The 13754-nt window shown below is 32.5% G+C and overlaps 1 pseudogene; it reads left to right on the plus strand.

Annotated features, from left to right (window-relative positions):
* The first annotated feature begins 10650 nt into the window (after nucleotides 1-10650).
* LOC110668959 (aquaporin PIP2-7-like) lies at nucleotides 10651-11489 on the plus strand (annotated as a pseudogene).
* Nucleotides 11490-13754: the final 2265 nt, after the last annotated feature.

A 13754-nucleotide genomic window follows, 5' to 3' on the forward strand; every position in this document is an offset into this window, starting at 1 on the left:
GAGATAGAATTTTCTCTCATTAAATATGGAAGAAGGAGACCACTCTGTTAAGCAATCAATTGAGGTTGAGGCACAAGAGGAAGCCCTAGCTTTACAGAATACTAGTGGGTCAGCTACACCAGCTCCACCTATGCTGCAGTTTTCTGCTCAGTTCGTTAAACAGATGGCTGCATTATTTTAACAAATGGCTGGAAGTATACCCACCCAAGTCCTAACTCAAACACCAACAGTGCAACCCCAGCCTCCAGCCAGATAGTATGATAAGCTGATAAAGTATGGGGCTAGTGAATTCAAGAGAACTGTGGATCCGCTAGAAGCTGAGTAGTGGTTAAAGAGAATAGAAAGGGTGTTTAAGAAGCTACACTGTACAAAATAATTAGAGTTTGAGTACACTGTTTCTTTGCTACAAGGGGATACATATGAGTGGTGGAAGACCATCACCCATAGTCTAGTGGAGCCCCTAGTCCTCACATGGTTGGATTTTCTGAGGGAGTTTCGACAGAAATGGGTCCCCGACACATATGTTGACATGAAGTTGTAAGAATTTTTGAGCCTGAAGCAAGGGGACAGAAACGTAGCAGACTATGAAAGGGACTTCTCTAGGCTGAGTCACTACGCAGGAAGCCTGCTTGCCACTGCTAGAGATAGATGTAAACATTTTGAGGCCGGGTTAAGGCCTAGCTTGAGAATGCAAGTAGTGGGGTTCAAACACCAGAATTTTTCAGAACTAATTTCGCAAGCTCTGAAACTGGAAAGAATTAAATTGGAAGGGGTACCTAAAAAGAGGTCAAAGGAAAAGGAAAAAAGTGGAAAGATTACTGGTCAAGCTTATGATAGTGGGTCAGGAAAAAGAAAAAAATTTGGAGGATCCAGTGCACGTAAATCTGATAGAGGCAGATCTTCTAGACAGAGACCACCCCAATCCGGTTAGCAAACCCAACAGACCCACAGAGATGTGTTGTCGGTTTGACTTTGTGAGACTTGTGGTAAGACACATAGTGGGGTATGCAATAAAGCCATAGGAGCATGTTTTAACTATAGAGGGATCGGTCATTTTGCTAAGGATTGTACGAGTGCCCGCCGTTCTGGACTACCTGCTACGTTAGAGGGATCAGCCCAAGTTTTTACCCCCAGAGGTTTACCATCAGTTAGCAGAGGTAGAGGTAGAGGTAGGGGTAGTACACCTGATAGCCAGAGTACAGTGAACCAGCAAAAACAGGGGGGTAATTCAGTCAGAGTGTATACTATGAAACAGAGAAGAGGCCCAGACTTCCAACATATTTGCTGGTACTTTCTCAATCTTTAACCAAGATGTGTATGTATTGTTTAACCCGGGGTCTACACACTCTTATGTCAGTGCCATCATTACTTGCTTTACTGTTGTTCCTTATATAAAAATGGATTTTAAGGTGTTAGTGACTAGTCCTTTGGGACAAGAGGTTAGGGTAAACAGGATATATAAGGATTATCCTTTGGTAACCCAAGGACATACTTTTTTGTCAGATTCTATAAAAATGCCCTTCAGTGATTATGACATTATCTTAGGCATGGATTGGTTAGCCAGGCATCATGCTATGATTGACTGTAGACTAAAGACAGTCACTTTTGGTCTCCCTCAGTATGGTGATATGGTAATACATGGAGAGATGCAGTTATTGCCATCAAATCTCATTTCAGCTGCACTAGCTAGAAAAATAATCTGAAAAGGGTGTGAAACATATTTGGCCCATGTGAGAGACACCCAGGTAGGAAGTCTAGCAGTGAGGGATATTCCTACTATATGTGACTTTCCAGATGTGTTTCCTGAAGATTTACCAGGATAATGTCTGGTGTGGACCCAATCTCTATTACCCCAAATAGAATGGTACCTGCTGAACTGAAAGAGCTGAAGGTACAGTTACAGGAGTTGCTTGATAAGGGCTTCATTCGCCCCAGTGTATCACCTTGGGAAGCACTAGTCCTATTTGTCAAGAAGAAAGATGGTACTCTCCGTCTGTGCATCGATTATAGACAGTTGAATAAGGTGACAATAAAGAACAGATATCCATTGCCTCGCATAGATAATTTGTTTGATAAGTTGAAGGGTACATCTATGTTTTCCAAAATTGACTTAAGATTGGGATATTATCAGTTGAAAGTGCAAGAGTAGAGCATTCCAAAAACTGCTTTTAGAACTCGATATGACCACTATGAGTTTCTGGTTATGCCATTCGGGTTAACCAATGCTCCAACTGCTTTGATAGACCTGATGAACACTATCTTCAAGCCATACCTAGATCAATTTGTTATGGTGTTTATTAATGATATATTGGTGTATTCCAACGATGCAGAGGAGCATGACAGGTACCTGAGGATTGTGCTATAGACTTTAAGAGAGAAACAACTGTATGCCAAGCTATTGAAGTGTGAATTTTGGCTGAAGAAAATTTCTTTCTTGGGACACATTGTATCAGCTGAAGGTATAAAGGTAGATCTCAGCAAGGTTGAAGCTATCCTTAATTGTAAGCCGCCCAGGAATGTTACAGAAGTTCACAGTTTTCTGGGTTTAGCTGGTTACTACCACCGTTTTGTGAAGGGATTTTCTATGTTAGCATCTCCACTAACCAAGCTACTTCGGAAAGATGTAAAATTTTAGTGGACTGATAAATGCCAATATGGTTTTGAAAAATTGAAGAAATGTTTGATCGAAGCTCCAGTCCTGACTTTACCTACTCTGGGTAAAGAATACACTATTTATAGTGATGCTTCTCACAATGGGTTAGGTTGTGTACTGATACAAGACCGAAATGTCATTGATTATATATCACGTCAGCTGAAGCCACATGAGAGAAACTACCCTACATATGACTTGGAGTTAGCAACTATTGTATTTGCTCTGAAGATTTGGAAACATTATTTGTATGGGGAAAAATATTATATCTACACAGATCACAAGAGCTTGAAATATCTGGGCACATAAAAGGAGTTGAATTTGAGACAGAGGAGATAGCTAAAACTGATTAAAGACTATGATTACTTGATAGATTATCAGCAAGGAAAAGCAAATGTAGTAGCAGATGCCTTAAGTCGCAAGACTATGGCTAGTTTGAGGGTTTCTCCTTTGTCTATGGTGCATGAGTTGAGGGCACTACATGCAAATTTGGAGAAAGATGAGGAGGGGCAGATGATAACTGCTTGGCAAGTGAAGCCAATGTTGATTGATCAGATAAAAACAGCTGCACAGAATGATAAAAAGTATCAAAAATTGATGGAAGAGACTCAAAATGGTAAGAAGCTAGATGTTGTAGTGAATGATGATGGCTTACTGTTATACCAGGGCAGAATGTGTGTTCCAAATGACATGGAATTGAAGCAAGTGATTATAAAGGAAGCACATGATTCCCCTTTTGCTATACACCCTGGTGGTACTAAAATGTACAGAACGGTGAAAGAACATTATTGGTGGAATGGGATGAAAAAGGACATAGCAAAGTATGTGACCAAGTGCTTAACTTGTCAGCAAGTGAAGGCAGAGCATCAAGTGCCAGCTGGTTTGCTACATCCACTGCTAGTACTCGAGTGGAAATGGGAAAGAATCATGATGAATTTTGTGATGGGACTTCCTAGAACATAGAGAATCATGATACAGTATGGGTCATTGTGGACAGATTAACAAAGTCTGCATATTTTTTGCCGGTGAGGGTGGATTATAGCTTGGACAGATTGGCTAAACTATACCTTGATGAGATAGTGAGACTTCATGGAGTGCTAGTATCGATTGTGTCAAACAGAGATCCAAGGTTCACTTCTAGGTTCTGAGGTAGTTTGCAAAGAGCCCTAGGAACTAGAGTGAACTTCAGCACGACATTCCATCCACAGACAGACGGCTAGTCTGAGAGGGTGATTCAGATATTGGAGGATATGCTATGGGCTTGTGTAATTGAGTTTGAAAGTAATTGGGATACACACTTGCTTCTGATTGAGTTTGCTTACAATAACAGCTATCAATCAAGCATAGGAATGCCTCTTTATGAAGCTCTGTATGGTAGGAAGTGCAAAACTCCTCTGTGTTGGGATGAAGTGGGTGAAAGGAAACTAATTGGCCCGGAAATTATTCAACAGACAGAGGAGAAGATTAAGCTTATCAGAGATCGACTCAAGGCTGCATCAGATTTTCAAAAGTCCTATGTTGATTGGAAAAGAAGAGACATTGAGTATACAGTGGGTGACAAGGTATTCCTCAAGGTTTCCCCTTGGAAGAGGATTATGAGATTTGGCAGAAAGGGAAAACTAAGTCCTCGCTTCATTGGACCGTATGAGGTTTTGGAGAGAGTGGGTCATTTGGCATACCGATTAGCACTACCTCTAGAGTTAGAAAAGATACATAATGTCTTTCATGTATCTATGTTGAGGAGGTATCGATCAGACCCTTCGTATGTTCTACCAGTAGAAGAGATTGAAGTGAATCTAGACCTCACTTATGAGAAAGAACCCATAGAGATTCTGACATATGATATGAAGTAGTTAAAGAATAAGCAGATATCACTGTTTAAGGTTCTGTGAAACCATCATTCAGGCTAGGAGGCTACTTAGGAACGTGAGGAGGACATTAGGAGACAGCACCCACAGTTGTTCAGAGACTAACACACGGTAAAAATTTCGAGACGAAATTTATTTTAAGAGGGGAAAGGGGGGGGGGGGGGGGGGAGAGAATTGTCACACCCATATATTAAGTAGTCTATACATTCTACTGTTCCGGTGACTAGTGTCTGTCTGAATAGTCAGGATGTCTAGAATTATGTTTAAATTATATAAAAAAAATCATAAATAAAAATTAATAGAAATTATATGAAAGTAAAATAGAAATAAGAAAAACAAAGCATGATCAGTTAAAATGAGCCGAGGTCCTGACAATGGGTGATCGAAATAGAAAGTGACTGCGAGCACAGTTGTTGCCCTAATTTCATGTGGGACCCTATGACAGCCCAGACCTAGAGATAATTGCGAAGTTAGTGGAAATGTAAAAACCACAGAAAGTAATCAAGAACCAGCTCAAATAATTAAATCAGAGTTCAGGAAGCAATCTAGTACTATTGGAAAAACAGATCATACCGATAAAGAGCAATATGGTCAATTCACCCTTAGAGGTGACTCTTGGCCTAAATGTCCATTAAAATGTAGGAAATTAAAATTATGAAAAATAGATTAAAAGTGAAGAGATGTAAGGAAGAAAGGAAAAAGAGAAAAGAAAATTTAAAAATTTAATGCTTTATGACATCATCAATGACACAATAATAAATTATAATTTTGATTTATGAAATTATTGGATAATTAACAACTTAAAAAGAGAAAAATTAAAAAGAAAAACAAATTTTTTTGTTTTCTTCCTCTTGGGTGCCGATTCCACTCTCTCTCTCTCTCTCTCTCTCTCTCTCTCTCTCTCTCTCTCTCTCTCTTTCCTCTTTTCTTTCCTCCATTAAAGAGCACTTCAATCTCTAAAATCACAAAAATTTCCCTATAATTTCCATAGCTTCTTGAGAGAAAAATTTATTTTGAGCCTTAGTAGCGAGATTGGAAGTAAGAGAAAGGGGAAAACTTGGAGAAATTGAAGCTTTGAAATAGGTCAATTGAGGTAATTCTCTCTCTTCTAATTTAAAATGGTTTATGCTTATGGAAATGGTGTTATGTCAGTGAAAATTTCTTGGAAAAGTGAAAAATCTGACATGAAGAATGTTGTATGGAATTGGGCCACCTTGAGAAGGATTAGGGTTTATGGTAATTGATGGTATTAAACATGTTTTATGATAGTTAGGAAGTGTTGAATTTGATTAGTGTAGTGAAATTTATATGAATTAAGCAATTGGAAATTAGGGTTCTTGGCAATTGGGAAATTGGGGAAAATTTGGAGATTTTGGTGAATTGATGCCCAGTTGACTTTATTGATGCTTAAATTGGTCAATTGGTGTGCTTATAAGTGTGATTGAATGCATGGAATTGAATTGAAGTGTGAATGTGGTAATGTTCAAATCTGGACAACTTAAACCTTGCCCACTCAAACGGCTATAACTAAAATTCTGTTGCTCCAATTGGTGTGAGGCTAATTGGAGATGAAAATAAATACCTAAAGCAACAATTTTTCATGTAGAAACTTTGCCCTAAAACTGACCACAAGTTGGTGTAAAATTTAGTTAAATCCGGATTAGGTACCTTGCCACTGGACAAAACTGATCATATGAATAGTGCATGTTCAAATGGTCATAACTTAGTGTAGAAAGGTCCAAATGACCTGATTTTATACCATTGGAAGCTTAGACATAGTAGAACAACTTTCACGAAAAATACAAACTTAAATTCTGGCCATAACCTAGTCAAATTGCCAACCAAACATAGGTCACCAAATCTGCCAGACCTAAATTTGCCTAGAATTTCTGGGTTTTGACTAATCCGGCTAGCCTTAGTAAAAATGGGATAACTTGAGCTACAAAACTCCAAATGGAGTGATTCAAAAAAGGAATTAAAGCTAAGACTTTAGGGAACAACTTTGATGAAGAAAAGTTGGTCAAATTTCCACTGTAGATAGGCCCAATGGAATAGTAAAGTTTGGAAACAAAAACTGAAAATTTAAATTTCTCTTAGGGAGTTTTGAATTTCAATTGGCAATCAATGCCAATACAATAGTAATCCAAAATGTGGTATGTGGGTAAAATTATAACTAGTATACCAATTAAGTATGAAAAAGTCAATATTTTACCTAATTGGTCAAATGAATAGTAATCAACATAATAAAAAACACAAAGAACTTGACTTATAAAACCTTATAAGTGAAATTAGCATATAAAAATTCAATTGTTGGACTCATTGTTATAAAAAATTTGGATAAATCTTGAAACAACTTAGTTTTGTGTTTCATTGGGAAAGGAGCCTTCTGAAGAAGGAAATAGACGGGAGTGAATTAAGGAAAAGCTAATTTATGAGGTTTGTGCACAATAAGTTTTGATTTCTTGTTGCTACTTGAAAATTTATTTGAATATATATAGTGAACAATTTGTGCTCATTATGACTTAGAGAAATGATGTGTTGCCTATTTTACAATGAAAAATTAGAATGAAAAATGCTTAGTGCTTTGCATGGAATGTTTGAACAATATGATTTTGAATTTGGTTTTGGATTCACACTTAGCATAGCAATATTATTGTGTTCCTCCTCCATTCATGGGGTTAAGATTGATTATGTTTCTCCCTCTCTAGCTTGCCGATCTGAGATTGAGATTAGATGAGTACTCATACAGCTAGCTAGCCACATTTCTCATTGATTTCGATTAGTGATGTTGAGATTACTTTGTCATGGTGTATAATACGACATTAATTAGAAATTTTGTACATAACCTAAGTTGTGTTATGAATTGGCAACACTATGATTTATAAATTATTTTGATAAAATGGTATTATAAATGTTGACATCAATTTCATGAAATGTGATTGTGAAAGAGTTTAAATATTTGTTTATCGATGTATGCTTTTATGTTCAAGAACTTAAATTTTTTTTATTGTGCACCACTGAGTATAGTACTCAGCGATGGCTTTTTCTTGCTATCGCAGATAGGGGGAAAGATAAGGCAGCAGAGTAAGCTACTTTTAGCTGCAGTGAAGGGATCTTGCTGTAAATCTTGTACGGGTATAAAATTTTATATCCTTGTAGATTTATTTTAGTTTAAATTAGTTATTCATATGTATTGTTGAACTTTATGAGCAGTTGTACCTTAAAGTTTATATTAATAATATTTTTGGTCATTTCGTTTGCTCATTTGAGACTTTCATATGTAAATTGAATTAAATTAAATGATAATGAGGTTTATTGAAAATGTGTTGAATTGTGTTGATAATTGTTGGAGTTGTGGTTGTGAAAAGTATTGGAAGTGTTTTTAACAGGTTTTGAAGAACAGTTTTCTCAAATTACTGCCAGCACTCTGCTGAAATTTTTATAAAATTTTCAAAATGTCGAATTAATTAAAAATTCTACTGGTGACCTAAACTCCAATTAAAGACTTTTAATAATGATTCAACTTCACTTTACATCTTAAAATAAATTGAATTTGGTTTAAAATTCCTTGTAGTATATTTAATGAGTTATCTGTAGGTGAAGTTTGGTAGTTCGTTACGTATACTACGGGATCATATTATGCCTTATGGAGGGGTAAGGTGTGACAACTCAAAACAAATTTATAAAAAGAAAAATTAAAGAAAGAAAAATTTTAAATGCCTAAAAAACTGCAGCTAGCAATTAATAATATTAGGGTCAACAAAGAGGACTGTAAAAAAAGACATAACAAACTTCATTTTCTTGGGGAAATCATTGGGTCAATCAGATGGATAAAGGTTGTTATAGTTGAATGAGACAAGAAAGGATAGAGTCATGAGCTACACTACCAAGAAGAAAATGCTATGGTACTATCTAGAGCACCTCTAACTCATTAGAATATTCAAAGGTAAGTAAATGATATAGACAACTTCATAGGAAATATCAAATGGGCTATCAAAATGGCTATGGTTCTCTCTTTGAAGTCAAAACTTTATGAGAAAATTCTGCACAGAAAGGAAAAGAACATGGATACATCAAACAAAGTATACTTTCATATTGAAAGGATGGCTTATTCCTTAAAACAAGAACTTAGAAAGTGTAGTAGTTGACACTGACACCGTATGAGTTATATAACTAGAGATATTCCTCTATTTTCATAGCTAATGGTGAATAGTCTTGTCATATTTTTAGATGAAGCGACTCAAATATGAACATAAAATTCCATATTTTCCACAATATTAAAAGATTATATAAAAACGCTAATGAAGGTTGCTTTAGGCAGTAAGATTCAATTAAGAGTTGGCATCTTACTACACGTCTTTCTTGATGAGCGATCCCCAAACTCCATTGTGATCTCTTAGTGAGATTGATGGTATACCTTGATCATTGACGATAAAGCGATCCTCTCACTAAACTTTTTGTTACTAAAAAAAATAATACAAAGACTATTACCAAAAAAAAATTTGTACAAAGACCAATAAAGTTAGATTTGAATAATATTAGTCATTGAGAATATATCAAAATTCAAAATATGCAAAATAATGCATAATGTCAAGTTTATGTCACTAGTTTAAATATCAAGAATGTATAAGAAGTTTAATTTCTTAATTTTTAATTAAATTTCTTGATTTAGTTTAAATATTAGAAGTTGAATTTCTTAATTTTTGAATTAAAGTAAATTAAAATTAAAATTTATAAATTAATTTTAAAAAAATAAAAATAAATTAAATTAAATGTCTCAATAAATACAGGTGTAAAATTGAACATTAAGTCCATGTATAATTCTTCTGGTTGTTTGGCTCTTCATATTCATCTCAAAAACAATTACTGAAAGGGGATAATTATTATTTATTTCTTGCATTTTAATAAAACTAATTATTTAATCATATATTTTACTTCCATTAAACTATTTAGTCCCTCCGTAAAATTTTCAGTTAGTCAAGGATTTAATATTAGTCAAACTATTATTTAGTCTCTTTATTTTAACGAAACTAATTAGTTAGTTTTTATATTTTAAAAAACATATTAGTTACTTCACATAATTTGGTTATGTTAACCTTTTAGTCTCTCCTGTTATTTTTTGATATCCAAAATACGTTAATCCTCTCTCCCTTATTTCTCTCTCCCCATATTTCTTCTGTTTTACACCCACACCTTTCCCCACTCATTCTCTATCTATTTTTCTTCTGTTGATAAAAATTGGTATAAGCTATATGCATAAAAAGTTAATCAATTTTCTAAATCTCCAAATAATCAAAATGATAATCTAGGAAAATTACTTTTCAATAGAGAAAACACAAATAAATAATACTTAGAGAATTAAATGAAAATGCTTGAATAATTTTTTTTTAAAATATAAATTAATATTTAGTTTTCATATAGCCGAGTTTCCATTTTCTTCTAGAAATAAGTTTTTGTAAATATTATGTTTTTAAAATATAAAAATAAATTAGTTTTAATAAAATAAAAAAATAATAGTTATTTTTTTTTTAAAAAGAAAGGGACCAATTAATTAAATACACTAAAATAAAAAGATTAAGTAATAATTTGATAGGTATTAGTTAGCAGAAAATTTGATAGATGAATTAAATAATTTAATAAAAAAAATAAAAATTAAATAGTATTTTTTTTAAATATAAAAATTAAATAATTAATTTTATTAAAATATAATTATTAAACAATAATTTTATGCGCAGGAGTTGGGATGAACACAGCAACGTGTCTGGCCCCAGCACTAATTAGAGGTGGTCACCTGTGGAATGGGTACTGGGTGTTTTGGATTGGGCCTATTATTGCTAGTATAGCATTTGCTGTACATAGCTAGATAACTCCAAGTGCTGAGGTTCACGCATTTCATCCATATACTGGAGAGTTTTTAAATGACGTAAGATGGTTCTATAAATTGATTGAAGGAAGGAAAGGGGTTGATCTTTATGATGTCAGAGAAATAAAGCTCAATCATGGTTGTTGTTCATGTTCTCGGGGAAATGGGGGAATTGAAAGTTTAATATGAATTTATTAAGTTAGCAATATATTTTTAGTCATTAAATCAAATCAAGTTAATATATTGCTTTCTTCACTTTTCTTTAAGGCATGGATTTGGTAGCTACCCAAGGTGATAATAATCACCAACCATTCTCAAAATCAGTTGAAAATTCCGAGGCAATCAATGATTACAAGTTTTCTTGTTTTTATTGGTGCCCATGAATTCTTTTCGCGAGAGGTAATGCTACGTTATGCATATATAAAATTTCAATGTTTTAGAGAACTTTTAATTATTAGGGTTCTTCATGTTTGTGTGTTCTTTAATTTTTTTTTTTTCCAGATGTGGAGGCCAGCACTCGTAGAGCTAGTAGTAACAGCTTGCCTTTTGTTCACACTAACCATTTCCATAATCTCATGCTTGGAATCACATGAGCCTGAACCCAAGCTTCCAGTCCCATTCGCAGTCTTCATTATCGCTTTCTTCTCTCTTAACAACTGTTCCTTTATCTGGGGGTCATATGAGCCCAGTTTTCGCCTTCATTGCGGCTCTCAAAGGCGTTATAACTCTTGTTCGTGCTTTACTCTACGTCCTGGCACAATGTGTGGGTTCAATAATGGCTTTTCTGGTAATCAAGGGTGTGATGAACAATAATATAGTAGTGAAGTATTCATTGGGTGGCTGCATGATTGATGGAAATGGGGGAGGAATATCTCCAGGAACTGCACTGTTGCTGGAATTTTTTTGCACTTTTGTGGTGTTGTTTGTTGGTGTAACAGTAGCATTTGGCAAGAGATGATTCAAAGAGCTAGGCTTAGCAATGCTGTGTGTGATATTGGCAGCCTCCATGGGGGTTGCAATTACTGCAACTGGGAGAGCTGGGTATGCCGGTGTAGGGTTGAATCCTGCAAGATGCTTAGGTCAAGCATTATTGCATGGAGGTCAATAATAATAATAATAATAATAATAATAATAATAATAATAATAATAATAATAATAATAATAATAATAATAATAATAATAAAAGAGACGGATTTGCATACATCTAACTAAGTGAGATTAATCAACTTCCCTCAAATTGAGGGAAAACTTTTAAATATAAGTGTCACTACATGAAAATATTTTGGTAAAATACGCATAAAAATTTCTTAACACTTAATAAAATTCACATATATTTTTAGGAAATTAGGCGCACTTTATTATAGATTCAAAATACAAATATATAGAATTTATATATTTAGTAAGTGAATTTCACTATAATTTAAATAATAATGAACCAAATTTTAATAAGAAAAATTCTACTACTTTTTTAAAATTAAAACATGATGGCACTCCATAAAAAGTTTTAAAGCTTTCTTAATAATTTTATTGTTTAAATGGACTACCATTTTCTTTATGTATTATGAGAAATCTTGAAATGTCATTCACTATAAGAAATTTTAAAAACAACTACGAAAATTGCTGATAACAGAATTTTATTAGTAATTTACTGATGATTTATCAATGTAAAAGAGAAATAAAATTTAAACCAATTAGTACTGACGATATTACAGACTAATTACTGACGGAACCTTTACCGACGATGTAATTTCATAGGTAAAAATAGCGCTTAATACTAGCGGCAAAATTAGTGACCAAATAAAAAAATATTGACGAAAAGATTCATTAGTAATTACCGACTAATTCGTATTTTGTAAGTAATATTAAAAAGAAAATTAAAAAAAATTAAAAAAAGCTTAAAAAATTTTACTTACAAAACTTTTTATCAGTAATTACCAATAAAATTGTTTTTCGTAGGTAATATTAAGAAGAAAAATAAAAAATAAAATTTTCAAATAAATACCTACGAAAACTTTTCATCAGTAATTACCAACAAATTTATTTTTGATCGCTAATATTAAGAAAAAAATAGATAATAAAATTTTTAAAATAAATTACTTACGAAAATCTGTTATCGGTAATTACCAACGAACCATATTTAGTTGATAATATTGAGAAGAAAATTTAAAAAAAATTTGAAAAGCTTACCTATAAAATTTTTTCATTGGTAATTACCAACAAACCGTATTTAGTAGATAATATTAAGAAGAAAATAGGAAAAAAAATTAAAAAGTTTAAAAAATTTTACCTAAGACACTTTTTTGTCAGTAATTACCAATGAACTCATTTTTTATAGGTAATATTAAGAAGAAAATAAAAAATAAAATTTTAAAATAAATATCTACGAAAATTTTTCATTGGTAACTACCAACTAACTTATTTTTGGTCAGTAATGTTAGGAAAGAAATAGAAAATAAAATTATTAGAATAAATTACCTACGAAAATTTGTCGTCGTTAATTACCAATGAATTATATTTAGCTAGTAATATTAAAAAGAAAATTAAAAAAATTAAAAAGCTTACTTATGAAATTTTTTCATCAGTAATTACCAACCAACTGTACTTAGTCGGTAATATTAAAAAGAAAATAAAAAGTTTAAAAAATTTTACCTATGAAATATTTTTGTCGGTAATTATCAGCGAACTCATTTTTTGTAGGTAATATTAAGAAGAAAATAAAAAATAAAATTTTAAAATAAATACTTATGAAAATTTTCATTAGTAATTACCAACGAACTTATTTTTGGTCAGTAATATTAAGAAAGAAATACAAAATAAAATTATTAAAATAAATTACTTATGAAAATCTGTCATCGGTAATTATCAACGAGCTGTATTTGGTCGTAATATTAAGAAAAAAATTTTAAAAAATAAAAAGTTTACCTATGAAATTTTTTCGTTGGTAATTACCAACGAACCGTATTTAATCAATAATATTAAGAAAAAAATTTTAAAAAGCTTAAAAAATTTTACCTACGAAACTTTTTCATCAGTAATTACTAAGGAACTGTATTTAGTCGGTAATACGAAGAAGAAAATATAAAAAAAGAAATTAAAAACTTAAAAAATTTTACCTATGAAAATTATTCGGTAGTATTTTATCGGTAAATCACAAAAAATATAAAATTTCCACATCTTTTATGAATAGATAGAAAAGAAGTTAGATTCTCTATTAAAATAAAAGCACTCCCCAACATATGACAATTGTGGCATAGCCACTATGTGGGACTTTATTTTTTTTTTAAAGTTATTTAAATATTAAAAAATTAAAAAATAATTTTACATTTAAATTAAAATAATTAATATTTAATAAAAATAATAAAAAATTTTAAAA

This window comes from Hevea brasiliensis, chromosome 1, assembly GCF_030052815.1.
Source record: "Hevea brasiliensis isolate MT/VB/25A 57/8 chromosome 1, ASM3005281v1, whole genome shotgun sequence".
Taxonomy (NCBI): Eukaryota; Viridiplantae; Streptophyta; class Magnoliopsida; order Malpighiales; family Euphorbiaceae; genus Hevea; species Hevea brasiliensis.